We start from the raw sequence: 8850 nt of genomic DNA on the forward strand, positions 1-8850 counted from the left end.
GCTACTTAAATCCAATTTTCCATGTAGTATATCAATCCACAAGTATCACTTTAGCTCATTAATTAGGGAGGGACTTAAATACCTAAGATCGATGTTCCAACAACTACAAACCCACAAAGCGAAGGTTAAAGGATACTTTTTTTTAATAGAAAAAAAGAAGAAATTTACTAGTACTAATCTTTGAAATAAGTTACCACTAGAAGAAAAAAAAAATTGAGCTTTAGTAACAAAAATGTTGTGGCAAATTTTGAAATTGTCATTAAAGATAGCTATATAATGACAATATTGCAAGTTGTCATAGAAACTGGTTATTTTGAGGAGATATATTTTTTCACGGAGGCTCTGCGAACAACTTGTTTACAGAGCAGCGCAATCTCAGCCGTTCATTTATGCAATTCATATAAGCATAACAGTTTAGAATATAAACAACCCAAAATATAAAGCTACAGTGAGCAGCACTAGCTCGATCTATTACAAAATTGATCACTATAGCTCTATTACAAAACAAGTTAATTCCTGTAACTGCTTTGTCTGCGTGGTGCACAAAGCTTGTTAACGCCCGCCTAGTAAGATAATGGGTTTGATGTACATCCTTGTGCTCTACCTTGGTAATCCTGCAAAAAGAGAGATTCGAGATCACATGGCCAAGAGTGCGCAACAAAAATATTTCAGAAAAGCGATGTATTAAAGTCCAAGGACTTAGTTTATGTCATTGTCTGGGTAATTAATAATTATTGACCGTAGTATAAGGTACAAATGGTCACCTTCAATTTTGATGCCTGCCGCTTTGACATAATGTGGAGTGATTTACGTGGTTAAACCTTTCAGAAGGAAAAAAAAAAAAAAAAAGACGTGGTTAGAAAAAATAGATAAAATCATACAAGGATCTTGCTGACGATCGCCCACCAAGTGATGGATAATATGTATATAATGCCACACAAATTGGAATCGCTGGAACATCTCGCCAAAAACAATACTTTCATTGATGAATGCCTCATTAAAGCCGGAGAATTTCACGAATGGACATACTACCAAACAGTTGAAAGCACAAGCCTGAGGACTTTTAGTTAAGTGTCATCAAATTGGCAATTATTAACCATGTCAGGTACCAATGGCCGGTCACCTTCAATTTGGATGCCTACTCCTTTGGTATTTTGATGCCTGTGTTAGTTTTATAAATTATAATATGACTTTACCCTTTTTTCTAACCACATTTTTTCGATCCCTTCCCGGAAAGGTCCAACCATCACATAATTATTGCCATTGTCATTAGGAAGGAGCTAAAACAACTTCGTTTGTCTTCGTTTATCCACGTGAATATAACACTCCCCCAGTATATACCAAAGGGATAGGCATCAAAATTGAATTGAGGGGACCATTTAATTTGTAACTTACCATGCTCAATTATTACCCATGAAAAAATACGAACAAATAAAGATTTTCAAGCTATATAGCTGGTTCCTAAATAGAACTAACTAAATAAAGGAATGCATAAAAATACTAGTTTTTGTCTTTTTTATTCGATAGTACCACTATTCTTCCTAAAAAAAATAATATGGAAAATTTCAAAATAGCACATGATCTTTCACACAAATCACGCATAGGAACCTGACCTTTTAATATTATCAAACAAATACCTGACCTATTTAAAATCCCATCAATGTTCCACCCGCCGTTAACTTTCCATCCAAAAACAGACGGAAATGCTGAAATGGCCTTTATCTGGCCATTTGGAGGGAAACCAATATACATTTTGGGGGAAAAACACTAATCTCTATTGATTTCTCCCACCAAAACTCACCTGAGGGGCCATGGAGTTCCAATGGTTTGTTATGGGAGTAATGCTTATAAGACTTCATCTCGGTTATTGTAACTGTTTGTTTTTGTTGAACTGGCTATTGCATATTTTGGGGATCAAATTTATGTGCCATTTTTTTCGACAAAGCTTGAGATGGTGTGAGACAAATCAAGGAGAAGAATGAGATGTTTGGAGATTTTGGAACATTCCCATTCCACTTAACTTTTTTTTAGTTTTGTTCTTATTTTAATTTTTTTCATGTTTCTTAGTTTTGCGCCTCACTTTTTTTGTTTTCTTATTCGTCTAGTGAAGATGAATCAAAAGTAAAAAAAAATTTATTTATTTGCCCAAATATTTTAGAAAATAGTCATTTTTTTGGACGTAAAAGTGGTTATTTTCTAAAATATTTGGGTAAAAGTAAAAAAAATTATATACATTTTCGATTCGTCTTGTCGAGACAGATCAATAAATCACAAAAGGTTGAAGCAAAACTAACAAACGAGAAAAGAAGAAAAGAAAAGAAAAACAAAACAAAACTAAAAGTTAAGGCCCCTGCACAAGCCTGAGGACTTTTAGTTAAGTGTCATATTGGCAATTATTAACCATGTCAGGTACCCAATGACCGGTCACCTTCGATTTGGATTCCTACCCCTTTGGTATGTTGTGGAGTGAGATTCACATGGATCGATAGATCTTTCCAAAAAAAATACTACACTGTAAGAAAGAAAGGGATTGACATCTTATCTTACAAAAGACAAACGATGCTTTTCTAGCTAGCTGATTCCTCAGGATAAGGCAATGAACCATTTCCGTAGAAAATCGGGGGGTCAATGTGAATATGTTATCGAGACCTCATTTTCATGGCATCAGCTTCAGTTGGTTGAGGCCCTGTTTCAGTTTTAGAAATAAGTAATTATTTTTTGAAATAAAGATGATGTATTGTGAAAGAGTGACCTTAAAATGCGGGAATAAGTGCTTCTTTTTTAAGAAAATAATGTGGAACACACCCTGACTTTATGATAGTAAGCAGTTGTTCAAATTTCAATGAACTTTGAAGGCAATGAAAGGTCCCCTTCAATCTTACGATTTTACCCTTTTTTCTAACCACAATTTTTCCGTGAAAGGTCTAACCATCGCATCAATTTCCTTTGTCATTAGGAGGCATTGAAATTGAATTAAGGGGACCATTTGTAACTTAATTACCATGCTCAATTATCACCCATGGGACCAAATACAAACAAATAAAGTTTTTCAAGCTAGCTGGTTCCTAAATATTAGAACTAAATGTAGGAATGCATAAAAATACTACTTTTTGTCTGTTTTTCTTCCATATTACCACTGTTCTTCATCAACAAATTAAAATGTGTAGCTTTTAGATTACAATTTGCTGTCAATTTGGTTGGTTAATTGTCATGTCTATGATGGAGTAATTAATATTTTGCCGTTTTAAGGAGAAAATTCTATGCCACATATTTCCAGACCACCGTTGATCAAATAAAGATGGCCCCCGGGGGCAATTCTGATCAGGTAAAATTTTACAGTAATTAAACATAGGTATCTCCCATTATTGTAAATGAAAAGTACTAAAAAGGAATATTCAATTTTATTAAAATCCGGAATCTGAAATCTGCAAAAGAATCTAAAGTTAAAATCTGTATTCACAGCTATCGCAAACACACCCTATGTCCAACTAGTAGTCCCATTAAGCAACAAATAAGTACACGTTTTTGCTTTGGTAACTAAGGCATCAAGAACAGATTAAGCGCAACTTGATTAATCATGGGATTTTGGTCAATAATGGGGAACTCATTAAAGTCGAAAAAAATGTCCTGTATGTAACTGACAAGAAAGCAGTTGATGATAGTATACAAACGGTCACCTTCAATTTTGCTGCCTGTGTTTGTTTTATAAATTATAATATGACTTTACCCTTTTTTCTAACCACATTTTTAAGATCCCTTCCCTGAAAGGTCTAACCATCACATTAATTATTGCCATTGTCGTCAAGCAGCTAAAACAACTTAGTTTGTCTTCGTTTATCCACGTGAATAACTCCCCAGTACATACCAAAGGGGTAGGCATCGAAATTGAATTAAGGGGACCATTTATAACTTACCATGCTAGATCAATTATCACCCATGAAAAAATACAAACAAATAAAGATTTTCAAGCTATATAGCTGGTTCCTAAATAGAACTAACTAAATGTACGAATGCATAAAAGTAATATTTTTTGTATTTTTTTATTTGATAGTACCACTGTTCTTCCTAAAAATATATAAAATAAGTAGCTTTTCTATTACAATCTATTCCCAATTTTGTTGATTAATTGTCATGTCTATGATGGAGCCCAATAAGCTACAACGGGTAAGAAAAAAGGGAATAAATAAGACAGATGCTTCCCAAACGATAAGACTTTGTATAGATTGCAATAAAATATTGACAATTAACAAATTTTACACTACAAGAAATTTGGTTTTTGGAGACGAATGAAAATCGTCACAGATTACATAGTTTTTTCTTTATCACAAATAATATGGGTGAAGAAAAACTAGTATGGATGAAATTTTTTTTGTCGACTAAGGGTCGTCAAGGATTCTCACCTGGTGACGAAATCTGTTTTTGGTCATCTATAGTGTCTTTTGATGACGAAATATTTCGTCACCAAAAAGTGAATAATTGGTGATAATTTTTTTCCTCGCCTATTGCATTTTTTGGCGACGAAAAATTTCGTCACCAATTATTGCATTTGGCGACGGAAAAATTTGTCAAAAAGACGTTTTCATATGCGGAAATAATCTCACTTTCTTGCTTCTGCTAGGTTTCATATGGGAAAAAATTCATTATTCGTACTTACCTTTTTCTAACGATTTATCCACCAGTATTGTCATGTCCAATTATGGAGCCCGATAAGTTACAATGGGTTAAAAAAGGATATAACTATGACAAAATTGTAGACACCCCATTCTGGACTGTCCAGATAACGTTATTTGTCGATCTTTTATTTCTCCAATGATGATTATAGTCGAAAACAGATCAAGGACAAGGGTGTGCTTAAGCCTTGAGCGTCCAAAACCCATTTCAAACCCTTCAAACCAGAGCCAAACGGCCCCAGCAAAACCCAACTGGCATACGCCAGTGTCTTGGTGACGTACGCCAGTAAGCTGCCACGTGTCAGTCATCGACCAGTGGTCCAGCTTATACTGGCGCACGCCAGTAAGAAGTGGCGCACGCCAGTCAAACCCAGTCAAATCAACTTTATTCAGCAACTTGGGCGGGACTTTTGTGCCACCCTGACGTCGGCCACAGTGTCCCTGATGATTATATCGGCCAGGCCCGCTCCCCCTCTCTCCTACACCCCCCATCAAGGCAAGTCCCATGCATTTAATGCATGGGAGGCTCCAACCTTACCTAAAACAGCCAAACAAGGCCTTAGACCAGACTGATCTCAGTCACTCCCCCTCTATAAATACCCCCCTTGCATTCATTTGCAAGGGGTTGGCCTCATTAAGAAAGAAAAGTTCTCTCTTCTTCCTCCTTTCTTGCTTTCTCTTTTCTTCTTCCATTGAAAGAGAAAGGAAAGAAGCCCACTTCCACATACCTCCACTGACATCCAGTCGCCATACAACATCCATCTTCAACCTCTAGGCTCTAAACCACCTTCAAACTTCAACACCCAAAAGGTATACCACCTTTGTATTCCTTTCTGTTTTCGGCCCCTGAGGGGAACCAGCAAGGCCCAGGCTGGTAAACAATACTAGTCCTGGCCTTGAACTGGTAAAAATACAACAATCGTATGCGACGATACTTGGCGCACGCCAGTTCCTACATGCCGTACGCCAGTCATGGCAGTATGAGCACAACTGGCGTGGGGATCATGGATCGTCATTCCTTTTGTTTTATCTTTCTGTCGATCACCTTAGCATGCTAATAACCGGTTTACTGCTTTCCATACTTAGAACTGTTTAGTGGTAATATCCTATCTTTTTCATTTCTGTCATGTAAAGGCCTCTGGGATCTTTCTGGTCATGTTCCAGAACCTAGATGATGCAAAGCCAAACACTGGAATCAAAGGCAAAGTGGCGTACGGCAGTAATATACTGGCGTACGGCAGTAGGCTTCTGGGTCCAGTGACTGGCCCTTGCATCTGAAGCGAAAGCTAGGCCTATCTTTTGTCCCACACTGTTTTGGGGTGTTCTGCTTTCTTTCGTGGCCTAAAGCCATTCGTTTTGCCTGTGACTGTGTATATTCTGCTATAATAAACTGCGTGGTTTGCCCTGGGTGTGCGCTGGTCCTTTTCCAGAGCCCAGAGGGTTGCAAACAAAGACTGAGATATCCAACAAGTGGAGTACGCCAGTTTATATGTGGCGTGCGCAGGTTTTATCACCATGCAATGGCTCGACCAGTGCATGCTGGCAGAATCTGCTCACGTCACCTTGTGACAGCGTGCTGCAGTTTGCTCGGGATACTCAGTGCTTGTTCTCAATCTATATTTAAGCATCGCAATCAAACCATTCATATACATTTTGCTATAAATCACGACTTGTTACAGTATTTTAATCCCCATTAGCTGTTCCCCCGCCCTAACTGGCTAAAAAATGACTAAATGAGAGAAAAATGCAAACGCTTTATAAAAATGCCTGAGTAGAGACCGATCTCCGGATTGGGCGAGAGGGGTGCCATAAAACCCTTCCCCTCTCGTAACATGGCTCCCGAACCTCAGATATCGAAGGTGACGACGGACCAGTCTACAAGCCTTTTTCAAAATCAAACAAACGTGGCAAAACGTTTTCGAGTTCGGTTCCTTGGGTGCATTCACCGCTAAAACCCGAGTGGCGACTCTGAATCAAGGCATTTCGCCGCGTCTTTCCAAACAAAAAGGGCCGCGCCCGGTTTTACAAATGAAATTTCCGGGGGCGCGTGCCCACAGTGGCGACTCTGCTGGGGACCGTTGCGTTGGTTGATTTTTTTTGGCGATTAATACATAATAGAACAATTCTCAAAAGCTTGTCAAAACAGTACGCTTCGCGCTGCTGAAGAACGGAATGGTAACGTAACAGGATCTCAGCATCCGACCAATCCGAACTGGGGCTTTTACTATTGTTCTCTTGTGTAGTTTTCTCCAAAATATCAATTAACAAAAGTGAGCCAAGCTTCAAAAGGCGTTTGTTTTCAAAAAGTGTTGCATGTCTTTTCTCTCATCTAATCATTCTTCGGCGTTCTCCATTCGTATCGATGGTTGGTCAGCCCCGTTGAGGTGTTTTGGGTAACCGGCACAGTTTACTGGAGCCCGGGGTCCTCGAATGCCTAACAACCTTGGACGATGATGAGTCGTACTACCGTTCGACCTTTGCTTTGCTCCACGCATTGCAATGGGAGGTATATCGCGGCTCTAGTCAGAGGAACCCCTTTAAGCCAAAACCGGCCTCTACAGCGTGTACAAAGCATTAGCACCTTTCAACCTAGGACAGGAACCCGCAGGATAGGATTACTTGCTTCTAACCCCATATCCTGTCTATGTGTTACCGCTTTCCATATCGCATGCCTGTACATACATTCATGATCGTTTTGCGTAGGAGCATGCTAGGGCGGCTTTTAGGATGTCTTTTGTCGAGTCTGTCTTGCGCCCACTCGGCGATTGCCTTGGCCCGATGACGAGTCATGCATCTCGATGGTGCATGTTTTCAATTTTCAAAGTCCTTGGATCAACGAGACTTTGGGAAATCAAGACTTTCTAAGTCCTTGTCTAGCACCCGATCGAGGTTTCAAACAGAAAACTCCGAAGTTGAAACTTCGAGAAGGGAAAAGTCAAAGGCTTAGGCTGTTTTGGCATCTCTTAGTGACAGTCGATTCAATCAAGGATACACCATCGAAAAGAATATCCGAGGATTCATGGCAACGTCCAAATGTCATAAGATAGACACTCTTTAGTCATAGAGTCTAGGAGGACACCGACGACGATGACATGCGCTTTGCATTCTTTCAAATTCTTTCAAAAAGCTTGCTGCAGGAACGCCACTGAATTCTCATTTACTTTGCTGTCAAGAGCTCTAGGCCATTTCACCGAAAGAAAGAGCCAAGCCTACTCGAGAGCGTCTGCCAGGGGCGTTTCACTGTCACTTCCAAAGCCATATCACCCTCCTCAACCATTAATCCAAAATGGCAGCACAAACAGAGCTGACTGAGCTGAAGAGGGCTGTTCAAGAAATGAACCAGAAAATGGACAAGCAAATGGCTATGGTCCAGGGACTGGTTGACCTTTTTACCTCTGTCATTTCAAAGACAGATATGGGGCTAATCAAGGAATCCTCTCAAGCTTACCACACTCCTGCAGTCGGAACCAAGCAGTGCTCGAAGGACATGTTCAAAGACCTGGTTGAGTTTCATGAAGCCAGGACTCACCCGAAGGGGAATGTTGAATCCTTGTTCAAAGCCAACGCCGAAAGGGAGGATATGCGCGACAAAGAAATCAATCCCAAAGGCAAAAGAGTGCATCATGTTCCTCAATCTGGTCGTCGGAACCCACCAAGGGCCTTCTCCCGCTTCTCCACACCTTTGTCCTCGGTTTATGAGAAGCTCTTCGAAGTTGGCTTCCTCAAGCCACTCCTTCCAACTCCTTCGCCTCAAACATTCCCAGCATACTACAACCCAAACGCCTATTGTGCTTTCCATCAAATGCCCGGCCATCTCACCGATGCCTGCTTCCGCCTTCGACATGAAATTCAAAATCTTATTGACAATGGCACTATTCAAGCTCCACTCCCATCAAAGCCCAGCGTCATATCCAACTTCATGCTCCAACACGGTTCCAACCCATGTGTTAGCCAGATATCCATCAACTCTACTCAAATCAACTCAAGCTCCACTCAAATCAAACCTAGCTCCACCATATTCAGCCCAACCCTTTTCATTAGCCCAGAAAATCAAACCAAGCCAATTTTGTCTCTCCCATCCGAACCTGAGGTTAACCTGATGGCCATAGGTGCGGTCGAGGTCCTTATCGCTGATACCTGGGTTGACAGTGATGAGCAGTCTACAAAGGAGGAACTCAAG

Source organism: Rhododendron vialii, chromosome 5a (assembly GCF_030253575.1).
Source record: "Rhododendron vialii isolate Sample 1 chromosome 5a, ASM3025357v1".
In the NCBI taxonomy this organism is placed as follows: domain Eukaryota; kingdom Viridiplantae; phylum Streptophyta; class Magnoliopsida; order Ericales; family Ericaceae; genus Rhododendron; species Rhododendron vialii.